Genomic DNA, 14,232 nt, shown 5'->3' on the forward strand with positions numbered 1-14,232 from the left:
GAGCCCTTCACTCCCGCGACTGCTGCCGGCTCCACTGCAGCGGCACACAGGGAGGAAGCGACTCGAGGGGAGGAAGCGGCTCGCGGGGAGGAAGTGGCTTGCGGGGAGGAAGTCTACGGCCATACCTCCCTGAATGCACCCAATCTCGTCTCATCTTGGAGGCTAAGCAGGGTCGGGTCTGGTTAGTACTTGGACAGGAGGAAGGAAATGTCAGTGGAGGCCTTTGCGTGTTTCTAACTTTTCCACTTTGTGGCATTTACCCAGAATTCTTTGAGCCCAACAGCCAGTGGCATCTTTACTCGCCTTGAGTATTACTGTACTCTCACCAAATCCATTAGGAAACTCCTGAGAAAAGAAAAGGAAAACTCTTGTCAGCTGTGAAAACCACTACCTGAAGGCACTGGAGAGAAACCAAAGGCAGCTGGGGGGTGTAGGAGCCCACACCTGGGGAAGGGAAGTGCTCCGGGGGACTGTGTCTGGAGTTTCTGTCAGCCCAACCCTGTGCTCAAAGGAAAACCCACCAGTCTCAAGAGGAACAGACTGCAGTTCAGAGTCCTTACAGCAAACCTACCAAGATTACTGAAAAAGGGTTAGAAAATCAGATATTTGGAGAAACTCAAGAGTTTCACAGGAGGCAGACCCGGGATGACCCAGCTGCTGCGATTAGCAGGGAAACACTTACGTTTCGCTCTGAGGCATACAGGAAATCACTAGGAAAGCTCATTAGAGGAACAGACATTTGTTAAAAATCAAACAGACATTCTGGAGTTTAACAATATAAAAAAGAAAAACATACTAGGCGAGCATAGCAGGAGAGTGGAGGTTCCAACACGTTCAGTGAATGTCAACACTGACCCACAGAAATCAACCAATACGAAGAGCAGAGACCCAAAGACGAGGAAAAGCGAGCAAGGTCTCAGGGGAACTGAAATACACGCAGCTAGTATAATTAGGGGGCTTCCCTGGCGGGTCAGATGGTAAGGGATCTGCCTGCAAAGCGGGAGACCTGGCTTCAATCTCTGAGTTGGGAGGGTCCCCTGGAGAAGGGAATGGCAACCCGCTCCAGTATTCTCGCCTGGGAAATTCCATGGACAGAGGAGCCTGGCAGCCTACAGTCCATGGGGTTGCAAAGAGCTGGACATGACTGAAGTCACACACACACACACACACACACACACACACACACACACACACACACGAGTGTAATTAGAGCCTAGAAGGAAAAGACAGAGGGGGATGGCATAGAATGTTTGCCAAAAAAGGCTCCACATTTGATGAAAGACATGAATGTACATATTCAAGAAGCTCAGGGACGTCTTTGGCGTCCCAGCGGCTAAGGCTTCACACTCCTAATGCAGGGGCCCAGGTTCCATCCCTAGTCAGGGAACCAGGGTCCACATGCCCCAACTGAGACCCAATGCAGCCAAACGAATAAATGAATACTTAAAAAAGAGACAGATAGCATGTGGAGCATCTCTACTCAGATCTTACCAACACTCTCTCTTGCTTTGTGTATCATTAGGACTGACCATCCTGTGACTGCTGATGACCTCTTTTTGCTTCTGATGACCTTGAGATTGTCCTGGAAACTTTCTTCTACATCCTCATCCTTGTTTTGATAGAATATGATCAGAATCCTTTTAGGATTTAGCTGTTCCTAAATTATTTTAATATAACATATAAAATTTTTTTAACTCTAAAATAAACAGTTGAATTTGAAATACAACTGAAGTTAAGAAACACGGGTTCAAAGGAAATAGGGGTTTTAGATGGTATCACAACCATCTCTTGCTCTCTTAGTTTTCAGTTTATCCCTCAAGGTGGCAGAAGGAACCGACACTTTGGCTGGTCCTCCTTCCAGAGGAAGGCCTTCATTTCACAGCAGCTGGAGGGGGATCCTTGCATGTTTGCGGCCCGTTTCTCCATGGCCCTGACATAACAGGAAGGGGTGATCTGTGCTGTCTCCACCCTACCCTCCTCGCTCTGCTGGGGCGCGTGTCCCCTGGGTCAGCCGGCCAGGCCCTGGGCGCGCCCTGGTCACCAGAGACTCTACCCTCCTCGCTCTGCTGGGAATGTGTGTCCCCTGGATCAGCTGGCCAGGCCCTGGGCATGCCCCAGTCACCAGAGACCCTACCCTCCTCGCTCTGCTGGGGTGCATGTCCCCTGGATCAGCCGGCCAGGCCCTGGGCGCGCCCTGGTCACCAGAGACCCTACCCTCCTCGCTCTGCTGGGAGTGTGTGTCCCCTGGATCAGCCGGCCAGGCCCTGGGCATGCCCCAGTCACCAGAGACCCTACCCTCCTCGTTCTGCTGGGGCGCGTGTCCCCTGGATCAGCCGGCCAGGCCCAGGGTGCGCCCCGGTCACCAGAGGCTGCAGTCACAGTCATGTGAGTACCACTCTGCACGGTATTCATTGGGAGAAGTCAGGCAAGGTGCTAAACAAACAGAAACCAGAGCCAGCTCTCCAGACACTTCTCCAGAACAAAGAGACCCCATTCTCACTGCTCAGTCCCTCCTGACAGACCGGAAATCAGCCTTTCAGCTCAGACCAGCGCCGGGAGGTGGACTGTGGCCCAGGCTTCTGGGGGCCGTCCACACTGACAGCGACCCTCAGCATCTGCCACTGACGCTGTCCCCTCCTTCCCGAGCAGGCTCCGTAAGAGCCCGAGGACGACAGTCTCCCCCTCTCGCCAGGTCTCTGCATTACTCTCCTCGCTACGTGGGGGCATCTGGACGGCGTGCTGTGTTCTGCAGAGAGGGGCATTCGCCCGGGGCTGGTGACTCAGCGGCTCCGGCTGCTCCCTGGCTGGCGTTGGTGGCGGGTCTGTTTCTGCAGGCAACCTGGACACGTGATCCTTTCTAGTGCCACTGTTCCTGCCAACGTCTCATAAGTCAGCCGTCTGACTCCTCAATGGCGATGAGCCCATTAGCACTGACAGGCACCTGGATCAGCTTCGAGCAGCCTCAGTCCTGTTGGTGACCAGGCGCACATGGGGTGGTGGGGCTGCCCTCCCCCGGGCTGTCACCCACGGGACTACAGGAACCAGACCAAGACAGGCACAGTGATGGGGGGTAAGGATCTCAGCTAAAATTAGAAATATTTACGACTTGGCTCAAAACCTTAAATTGCTGTAAAAACAGGACATTAAACACACACCTCTCTGCGGCATAACTGGCCTCTCCCTGCTTGTTTCAACCACCCTTCCTTAATGGCACGTAACGATCAAGAAGCAATGCCAGAATCCCACCCCGGGCTCCTGTTGGCAGAGTGCCCACCTGCTTTGAAATCTAGGTTACTGAAATCAGCACACGAATTCTTAAAGGATTTGGAAAAGTGATTAATGTGTTTTAACCCACATGCACGCACTGAAGGGAGACAGCGGCTGTCACACCCACAGGGGAATGTGCCTCGCGGTGGGTGTGAGCGGGTCTGTGCAGACGTGTTCAAGTGGGCATCTGCGCAGAGGCTCCGAAGGCACTACTGCGGGGTAAACACAGAGAGGCTAGAACTGGGCTGAGCTGGACAGAAGTTCTGATTATCTTAAATAATGTGGCTTGCTTTATATACAGTGGATGAAATGTTTTAAAATAGCCTCCTGCTTTGTAAGATCAAGAGAATTGCAAAAATCTCTCTGAGAGATGTTACCCCATTGTGGCTTCAAGAATTCCAGAGATGCCTGGCTGGTCTATTTTAAGTCCTGGTGTCACTCGCCCTGGGTAAACTCAGAAATTTGTGACACAGGAGAGCGATCCATAGCAAATAATCCCAAGCTGGAAATTTTTGCAGTTTCATCTTGTGAGGCTGTGTGTGAACTTCAGATCGCTTTAGTGAGTCAAGTGCACTATTGATAGTTCAGTTCCATCCTATGAAGCAACAGAAATAGCTGGTAGATGAGGCCACGTGAGGGAGCAATGGTGAGGGACTCCTGACGTCCCGTGGCCAGGGACTCAGTTTGTTCCCAGGCTTGAAGACGTCAGTTAGAAAGGCCTGTCTAGAGTCAGGAAAGATGTTTGCCAAAGCACTAACCAGCTACAATCTGTCGAGTTGAGCTATAAAACCCAACACACTGAGAAACCAGCATCGTAACACCAGAGAGAGGGTCGTAGCCTGAAGGCCGCACTTGATTGGACGCGTGCGTGGCTCGAATGCACACCTTGTTGTTGTTCGGTTGCTCAGTCGTGTCTGACTCTTTGCAACCCCATGGACTGCAGCACGCCAGGCTTCCAGTCCGTCACTGTCGCCTGGAGTTTGCTCAAACTCATGTCCATTGAGTCAGTGATGCTATCCAAACACCTCGCTTCTGTTGCCCCCTTCTCCTCCCGCCTCAATATTTCCCAGCTTCAGGGTTTTCTCCAATGAGTCGGCTCTTTGCATCAGGCGGCCAAAGTATTGGAGCTTCAGCTTCAGCGTCAGTCCTTCCAATGAATATTCAGGACTGATTTCCTTTCAATGCTCAGGATTGACTGGTTTGATCTCCTTGCAGTCCAAGAGACTCAAGTGTCTTCTCCAACACCACAGTTTGAAAGCATTAATTCTTTAGCACCCAGACTCTTTATGGTCCAACTCTCACATCCATACATGAGTAGTGGAAAAACGGTAGCTTTGACTAGACGGACCTTTGTCAGCAAAGTGATGTCCCTGCTTTTTAACACACTGTCTAGGTTGGCCATAGCTTTTCTTCCAAGAAGCAAGCATCTTTAATCTCACACACCTTCCCTTGCTGCTAACCTGCTGCTTCCTGTGCCAGGGTCTCACGGTACCCACTGTGTGCTGGACACTGGTCTGCCTTCCCGGGGCTCCTCTCAGGCAGGGATGCATCTGCGGCGTCCTCCTGGCTTGTGAGGAGGGTGACAGTGTCTCCTAAAGACAGAAGCCGGTGGAGTTTAATAGACACTTGCAGCTCCTGTTTGGGCTGGTGAACCCTGAGGACTGTGAATGAGCCATATTCCTTTTTCCAGTTTTCTGAGTTTCCTACCCCAGCTCCAGCTTGCTCTAAACTATGTGGCTTCTAATAGGAACAAAATCCTCATGGGACTGATAAGGGTCAAGCTGATGTTTGATGTATAAATACAGTCAACCTAGACTCTAAAATTTGAAAATAAACTACCAATTTCCGGATATGACTTGTGCTGTCTGTAGAGTTTCTGATAATTTTAAATTAATTAATTTTCCTTCTTGGCAAATTGATTTAACTCTCTGATTATTGACAGATTATATGAACGATCCAAATGCCAGCCTCTGTGGATCGACCCCTGCATTATTTCTTCACAATAAGACCCATTAGTTCAAAAGCCTGCTTACACCAAACTCAAGTTTTCACATAACCAGTTATTTTTAAAAATATCCCGAACAAGCAGATTTTTGGCCATTTAGAGTCCGCTTTCTTCACATCCCTAGGAAGTATCTCCTGATGGTTAGAAGAGAAAGAATGGAAATTGGTATGCTAACGTCTGTCAAGAGAAGCTGTGATGATGACTTCAGTACCAAACAAAAACAGATTTCAAAAGAAAGGATGTTCCCAGAGCAGCCAGGTCGTTGTGCAGCGGTACGGGAGTGGGTGTAGCAACCCTGCAGGGCGTCCCTTCAATAACAGGGCTCCAGATACATGCAGCAAAGCAGGACAAAACTCACAAGGCTGGGGATACCAGAAACGTCTTCTCTGAAATGATTAAACAAATAGACGGAAATCAGGAAAAGTATAGAAGACTTGAGCAGAAATATCAACCAACCTTAGCTGACACTGACGCAACATTCGTCCCGTTCACGTACGCTCACCGAGACTGTACTCTGGGCCACAGAACGTGTATATGTTTCTATATGAACACAGATGCAAGTATTCTAAACAAAATGTCAGCAAATCAAATACTATATATAACACATACGTTAAGACTGAGTGAGGCTTAACCCAGGAATGCAAGGTTGGTTTAACGTTCAAACATCGATCAACATATTTTACCATATTAATAAACTGGAAAAATTGCCTGATGATCTCAGTGGACACAGGAGTACCCGACAAAATCCAGCTTCACAGTAGGCTAGACGCAGGAGGGAAGCCTCCCCGTTCTGTAGATGCACCTGAGGGTGCGATGCTGACGGCTTTGCTCCTAAACCAAGAACAAGACAAGGCCACGGCTTTCACTGCTTCTGCGCACCATTGTGCCAGGCGGCTGCGAGTCCATTCAGGCAAGAAAAAGAAATCAAATGCACCCAGATTAGGAAGGAAGAACAAAACCTGTCTTATTTACAGACAACACATCAGCTATGCGGAAAGTCTAACGGACTCTACATAAAATGATGCAAGAATTGACAAGTTAGAATATCGAGACTGCAGGGCACAAAATCAACCTGAAAAACCAAATGCACGTCTTTACACAGTCAGCCCTTTGTATCCACGTGTTCTGCATCCTCAGATTCAGCCACAGATCAAAAATATTTTTTTAATTCCAAAAATTTCCCAAAAGCAAACCTTGAATTTCCCATGTGCTGGGAACTGTATGTATAGCATTTCATTTACCAGCATCTGTATAACATGCACTCTGTATCTGGTATTAGCAGCTGTCTGGAGATGACTTGAAGCTTATGGGAAAATGCGTGTAGGTTATTTTATAGAGGAACTTGAGTCTTCTTGGATTTGGGCGCCCTCAGGGGCCCTGGAACCCATCTTCTGTGAACACAAGGAAATGACTGCATGGCAATGAATGAGGAACAACTGGGGATTTTAACTAAAAACACAGCACCACCTGCCTCGGTATCACATGTGACTGACCCCAACACGGGAGCGTAAGACCCGTGCAGCTCTTCAGTGGGGACGCACATCCTGAGCTAGTGGAGAGACACACCTCGTCCCTCGGAAGATGCAACACTGTCCAGATGCCGGTTCTTCTCAGCTGAGCTGCAGATTTCAAGTGACCCCAGTTGAAACCCCAGCCAGCCTTGTACAGCCTCAGTTCACAAGCGGATTCCATCCAGTCTTCACTAGCGTCAAAGTGAAACCCAAACCCCAAACCCCAAACCAAGCAAACCTGATCGTGGACATGGGACACACGTCAGTCCTATCTTTGGTCACACTTTTTTCTTTCTGTGTGATGAATTCGTTTTGTTTGTTTGAGTTTTTATTTTGATGAATCTATTTGTGTGAGAAAGAAAGGGAAAGATGTTTGTTACAGGAAAACGCTGAACCTCCCTAGAGGAAGAAGGGAAGCCAAACTTGAGAGCGGCCAGGTCGGGATGGACTTGGCTGCGAGGGGCTCTGGTGCTTCAGCAGACAGCTCTGCAGAGCCTGAGCCGGGAGGGTGGCCTGGGGTGATGCCCAGGCCCCTGGTGTGGGAGCTGGCAGCCCTGGCGCCCCCTGTCCCGACAGCAGCCACCCATCTGCGAGGCCCCACATCTCCCGCCTCCTGGGGGCGGGTGCACTTATGATGTCAGGGGCCAGGCCATCCACATGTGTCCACTGACATAGCGGCTGCCAAACTTCTGAATTCTCTACCCCTCCTGCTGGAAAGTCTTTGAATATCTCTACCCTGAAGGTGTATACTTACCTATTTATGAATTAGGTATAAGCGTATATTTGATCACATCACTATAGCACATGAATTGTAACAAGCTGCAGAAACGGCTCTAAAATGAGACAAAAACAAAAACACGTGATCACTTGGGAGCAGGTTCCAGGCGGGGCCGCGTGGTCCACCATCTCTGCCGGAGAGGGTGGAGGGACCCCTGAGCGGAGGCCCCTGAGGCCCGGTCACCCCCATGCCCCCCTGCTCATGTCTGCCTCACTCCAGTGGACCAGGGCGGCAGGAAGCGGAGAACCGTCCTTCGAGACATTCTCTCCGCCCTCCTTGTCACTCAGAGCAGCTGTCTTCCTCCTTCCTCCCCACCGCATGGAGTACGATCACCCTCCCTGACCGGAGACTCCTGCTAACCTTCAAGGACGCTTGTTGTTTGTCCACGGGGCCAGCCTGGGTCGTCACACCCAGAGTGGGTCACAGAGGAGCCAGGCAGCGGACTGTTCCCATGAAAGAGATCAGAGAGAAGGTTTTTTTAAACAGCTAAATATAGCAGAGTAAGCAAGGGCCACTGTATAAACTGCTCCTATTCATATCGAAATTATCTGAAGGAAAGCACCCGGAGGACACTCCCCGCTCAGCTCTGAGGCCGCCCCAGTGTGCGTGGCGCCCACGCACGAGTTCCTGGGACCCCGTCACCCCCACGGGGCCCCTGGCGCCTCCCGCCACGGCCTTGTCAGAAGGCCCAGTCACGCGTGTCCCCGTCGAGGACAGGGTGGCCGGCACCCCCACCAGAAGGCAGGGGTGTGGAGAGCGCCTTCAGGGCTTCTGCTCCAAGTTCGCAGAGGAGATTGAAGACGCACCAAGACGCACTCCTGACTGTGACTCAGCCCCCGCCCTGAGCTCCCTCTGAGTCAGTCTTCCCTCGAGGCCGTCTGGGGAGAAGGGGAGAGCTTCTCTCCTGCACCGGGCGCCGGGCCCCCTCAGATCTGGCGCAGGCACCACTCCCGTGGTTCTGCTCTGCCCCTCACCCGGAGGCCGGGCTCTCCCGCCCCCAGAGCCTTCCTGGGGCTTCTGCTGCCCACGAGGGCTGGGAGGTGGGTGAGTGGTGGTGTGGGCCGGGGCGTGTGAATTCCCGCACATAACGCGCACCTACTGGGCGCCAGCCCAGCACGCTCACCCCATCAGCGCGGACAAGAATCGCAGGCTCTGTTTCTGTGCCAGGCCTCCGTGTCCCCAGCCGCAAACACCACGCTCGGCAGCGGCCACAGACCCAGGCCCTGCCCACACGGGAAGGCAGGCCACCGGCGGGCCAGACCCTGTAAACCCACAGCCCCCCCTTCCAGGAGCAGGGGCTCAACGGGAGTGAGCGCCCGCTGAAGACGGAGCCTCGTCTTTCCCGCCAGGAACCCTCAGTCCACAGAGGACAGGGCTGGAAATCCCGTAGACACGAGTGTGTGAGATGGCCAGCTCGCCAGGCCCAGGAAGGAGCTTGCCGGGCCCAGGAAGGAGCTCGCCGGGCCCAGGAAGGAGCTCGCCGGGCCCAGGAAGGAGCTCGCCGGGCCCTGGAGCGGAACTCCTCCTCCGGCAAGCGTGCCCTGTGCGGAGTCCTTTCTGAGCGCTCAGCAGGCCGCCCTCACGGGCACCGGGCCCGACCCCAATGACAGGAGGGCCTGTCAGGCTTTGGATCCAGGGCTGGACACCCTTCCAGACGCTCCCTCCTGACCCTCAGGCCCTGGGGACCCCAGCACAGCCCAGAGCAGCAGGTGGGTCCTCCTTTTACGGGACGAGCGTCTCTTTGGAAGACGGCCAACAGCACGGAAAATGGCAGGAGAACCTGGAAGGCGGCTCAGGGTCAGGATGCAAGCACCGACAGGGTCCAGCCTGCTCCTCACTCGAGGGCCCAGCGACCCGGGGGCCTCTCAGCACACCCCACATTCTTGTCTCTCTTGACCCTGCAAAGTCCACTTCGGGGGCTGTTTGGATGACGAATGAGCAGCCGGCAGGGCCTGGAACGCTAGGGGAGACGCTGACAGCAGGTGCGAGCTGAGGGCTGGCACCCAGGCTTCGGGGGCAGGCGGAGGGGCGCTGAGCCCCTCCAGACCTTTGCTGATCCAGGCAGATGGGAAAGCCGTCCACGGTGAGTATGGACACCTGAAGACTCTAAATGAGAAGCTCATTCATGCCTTTGCTGTGAGAGACCCCGTCCCTGGGCAGCCTCCTCACCCCGCACCGCCCTCTCCTCCTGAACTTTCTTGGGGCCCCTGGAGGTGAAACAGGAGCCCCTTGTGAGGATCGTGGGCCGGGGAAGGTGGTTCAAGGAATTTGGGACACACCGTGCGGATCATTCCAGGGCCTAATGATTCGTAACTTGCCATCACACACCTACCGGCTTACCTGTGAATAACAGCTGCGTCTCACGGGTGCTGATCGGGTGTGTGATGACTCTGCTGGCCTCCTCGTATCGTTCCTCCCAGCAGCGACCTCAGTTAACGGTGTGCAATAGGGCCCCCCAGGCCTCTTCTGGGCCAGATGGCACATGCGTGGCCTGTGTGGCCGCCCCTTCACTGCGGCGTCTCTGAGCCCTGCCTTTCCAGCCCGAGAGCCGCTGTAAAGTGCAGACGGGAGCAGCAGGGAAACGGCCATGCCCGGTGACCCCATCTTCAGAAACACCCCTCCTCAGCCACCTGGCTGCTGAGCTAAGACCTGGAAATACAACGAGAAAATAAAAGCCTCTGGGTGTCAGAAGGGGTCAGCGGTGCATGATCTCAGAATCCCCGCGTGGCGCCTCCAGCAGCCGCCCGCCCTGTGCTCTCCCACTGACTTCTGTTTCCTAAAATGCTCTCAGCGTCTCGCAGGTGGTCAGCCGGTTTCCGTAGCTTTCTAGGCGCACAGCCACACTGCTGTCCACGCTGCCCCTGGGGCCGGCCTCCTTGGAGCCAGCTTTACAAAGCCTGTGGCGGCTGCCATTGGCCTTTCAGAGGAAAGGTTTGCCAAGCCCCGCTCAGCTCACACCCAAGGACCAGACTTGGGATCCAGGGCCTGGGTATGGCTGTTGGTTGTGTCTGTCCCTCAGCACGATGAAGGGCTGCTGTCTGTGTTTGTAACCACAAAGGCCCAGGGGAACAGGCATGAGTGTAATTAAAATGCAGTTAATTAAGGCAAGTAGGTGCCATCAATAGTTACATCTTACACAAATATTTGTGTGGCATGTTGACTCTGAGTCTCCTCAAATGCCGATTCCAGCGTCATCGCTAATTAGGACAATTATTATATTTGCTTGGGTAATAGCTCCTCTTTATCTTCCCCCAAGTAAGTTAAATGCATATGCAAATACGCATCAAATGCCAAGGTGGTTTTCATCCTCTGACCTTTCAAAACTTATCTGAGCCTTTGTAAAGGCGGGGCTCCTCGGGAGGGGCAGCAAAGGCCAGGCCAGTGTGAACCGCACTCCCAAAGCCCACAAGAGAGACGAGCAGATAACAGTTAAGGGGTCAGCCTCAGGCAGCCACATGAAGGCACCAGCTGGAAGGTGGAATAAAATGCAGGCAAGTATGAGCAGGCACTGGGTGCAATCATAAAATGTAAGGACGCATGGCAACCAAGAAGCAAATCCACTGGGTTCTGAGGTTGGGGCGTAACAGCTCAGTGTCCGCAGCGCCGACACTCAGCCTGACCAGGGGCTTCTCGCCGCCGTGGATAAAAGAACTGCTGCTGCTGAGTCGCTTCAGTCGTGTCCGACTCTGTGCGACCCCACGGACGGCAGCCCACCAGGCTCCCCCGTCTCTGGGACTCTCCAGGCAAGAACACTGGAGTGGGTTGCCATTTCCTTCTCCAATGCAGGAAAGTGAAAAGTGAAAGTGAAGTCACCCAGTCGTGCCCCACTCTGTGCGACCCCATGGACGGCAGCCCACTAGGCTCCTCTGTCCCTGGGATTTTCCAGGCAAGAACACTGGAGTGGGGTGCCATCGCCTTCTCCTGAGAAGTGGTAAATTCTCAAAAGGTGGGAGGGGATGATTGTCCACAGACACTTTCAGGAGCGAGAGCCTGGAGGCCTCCGCTCCTCTCCCCTCTCCCCGTGCCGCTCCCCTTCCATCCCCTCTGTCTCATCTAGCGCCTGCCGAGCAGCCCCTTGCCTGTTGGGAGGAGCAGGGAGCAGAGAGCCCTTCAGGGACAAGGAGGGTGGGGTGGGGCGGGGAACCAGCTCTCCCTTTGCAAACATCGTGGAGAAGATGCCACCTCGATCACGCACTTCCCCCAGGATCACACGCGCCCTGGTTCCCAGAGTGTCCTTGCAGGCAACGAGACACCCGCTCTCCATTCGGTGTTGCCGGGATGGCAGGGGTTCAGCCATTCTCTCTGTCTCTGGTTTCATCAGAGCTGTCTGTACGGCATCTAAGGCCTCCTCTCCTTCCTTCCAGGAGCTCACAGTCTAACCGAAGAGGTGAGAGGAAGGCACACACTTTAGGAGAAGGAGCGTTTCAGGAGTTCCTGTCAAGCATAAGCCCCTCTCAAGAGAAAATTCTGGAAAATTCTGGGCTGCCGGCCTGGAGTCCACGGACCCTCAGCAGGACCCCTGCCCTCTGACTATCTTCACGGCGTGTGTGCCCGGCGACCTCCGAGGAGAGTCCAGCTTCCCGCCAGTTCCCGCCAGTGCCGCCTCCGTGGTCCTCGTGACGGGATCCTTACTTTCATAGAGCATGACACAGCCCTGGGGACCGCCAGGATGCTCACCGGGAGCACGAGCCCATGGCACCTTATTTCCAGACCCTCCTCTTGAACCTCTTCCACAGGCTCAGTTCTAGCATCAGAGTCTAAGTTCTGGGAAGGAAGGGCCGTTACGCTGGACGGGTGACCCTGGGGGCTGGCTGGGCTCCAGACGCCGGGCGGTTCGTCACCCGGGAACACGGTGCGAACCGCAGTTGGGCGAGAACGGCTGATGATTAAGGTCCGAGAGTCACAGCAGTCCCTGAAGTGATTTCAATATCAGAACCTCTACAGCTGGAGGAGCATTTTCTTCTCTTGAATTAATTTAGTTAAAATTAAAGAAGATTGTTTAATGCCTTGAAAAGTAGGTGCGTGTCTCTCTTTCCTGGTTCAAAGATAAGAAAGACCAGGATGGGGAAGAGACGTTGACGACATAATTCATCACCCTCTGTTTCCATGTCGACTGGGAAGGAAGCCCATTTGAGTTTTATTTTAAAGAGTTGCATGTAACATTTAGAAACATGAATCCGATTAAAAATCCATATGCTGTTTTTACAAAAATAAACACGGGGTACGTGAGCCTGCTGCTCTGAGTTGGGCAAAAGAAGCTCACTGGGTCTGATTTAACGGTGACAGTGTCCGTCCTCCAAATAAGCACAGGGTGTAAAAATATCCCCTCCAAACCCACGATTAATACCTTTAATTAGAGATGTTTCACCTTGCAATGACTTGACAAGTATCCGCTTCAACTAGTAATGGCTCACACACAACCAAACTAACATCGTGCTTCCTCATTTAATGGCGAAATTAATCTGGAAAATGTAATTAAATAAGCACTATTTTTAAATGAACAGCGTGCCTCATTTTTCTTTTCTCCCCCCTTCCCCAGCCTCCTCCTTCCTAAATGAAATTGGATTTGCAGAATCAAAAGGCTTTAAATCAAATCTGCTTAAGATCACTCATGAGTAAAAATAAACTAGTTTCTAAACCTTGGCAATAAACCACTTAGAGAAACGTTCGCACTGGTTCCTAGGGGAACCTGGGGGACGAGATGGGAGGCAGAGTGGAGACCCAGACGAACCCTGGGCTGTCCAGAGCACATGCCTCTGGGCCCCCATCAGCAAGAGGATATCCTCAGATCTTTGGGTGACTACTTGATGTGTGGACCCCAGAAGCACTCACTTTGAAACTAAAAACATAAGGAGACTCTGTTCATTTTTTCAGTTCAGTTCAGTTCAGTCACTCAGTCGTGTCTGACTCTTTGCGACCCCCCAGGCAGCGCACCTGGCCTCCCTGTCCATCACCAACTTCCGGAGTTCACTCAAACTCATGTTGAGTCGGTGATGCCATCCAGCCATCTCATCCTCTGTCGTCCCCTTCTCCTCCTGCCTTCAATCTTTCCCAGCATCAGGGTCTTTTCCAATGAGTCAGTTCTTCACATCAGGTGGCCAAAGTATTGGAGTTTCAGCTTCAGCATCAGTCCTTCCAATGAATGAATATTCAGGACTGATTTTCTTTAGGTTGGACTGGTTGGATCTCCTTGCAGTCCAAGGGACTCTCAAGAGTCTTCTCCAACACCACAGTTCAAAAGCATCAGTCCTTCAGCACTCAGCTTTCTTTATAGTCCAACTCTCACATCCATACATGACTACTGGAAAAACAATAGCTTTGGCTAGATGGAACTTTGTCGGCAAAGTAATGTCTCTGCTTTTACCTATGCTATCCAGGTTGGTCATAGCTTTTCTTCCAAGGATCAGCGTCTTTTAATTTCATGGCTGCAGTCACCATCTGCAGTGATTTCAGAGCCCAAGAAAATAAAGTCTCTCACTGTTTCCATTGTTTCCCCACCTATTTGCCGTGAAGTGATGGGACTGGATGCCGTGATCTTCGTTTTTTGAATGTAGAATTTTAAACCAGCTTTCCCACTCTCCTCTTTCACTTTCATCAGGAGGCTCTTATGGTTCTCCATTTTCTGCCATAAGGGTGGGGTCATCTGCGTATCTGAGATTATTGATATTTCT

General features: G+C 52.5%; 1 long non-coding RNA gene across 1 annotated transcript; it reads right to left on the reverse strand.

Annotated features, from left to right (window-relative positions):
• On the reverse strand, positions 5,962 to 8,017 carry LOC108633442. Its single transcript, XR_001917069.1, has 3 exons — positions 7,922 to 8,017; positions 7,538 to 7,616; positions 5,962 to 6,103 (listed from the first exon to the last, which is right to left on the reverse strand). It is a non-coding gene; the product is annotated as an uncharacterized LOC108633442 (long non-coding RNA).

Source organism: Capra hircus, chromosome 23, assembly GCF_001704415.2.
Source record: "Capra hircus breed San Clemente chromosome 23, ASM170441v1, whole genome shotgun sequence".
Classification (NCBI taxonomy): domain Eukaryota; kingdom Metazoa; phylum Chordata; class Mammalia; order Artiodactyla; family Bovidae; genus Capra; species Capra hircus.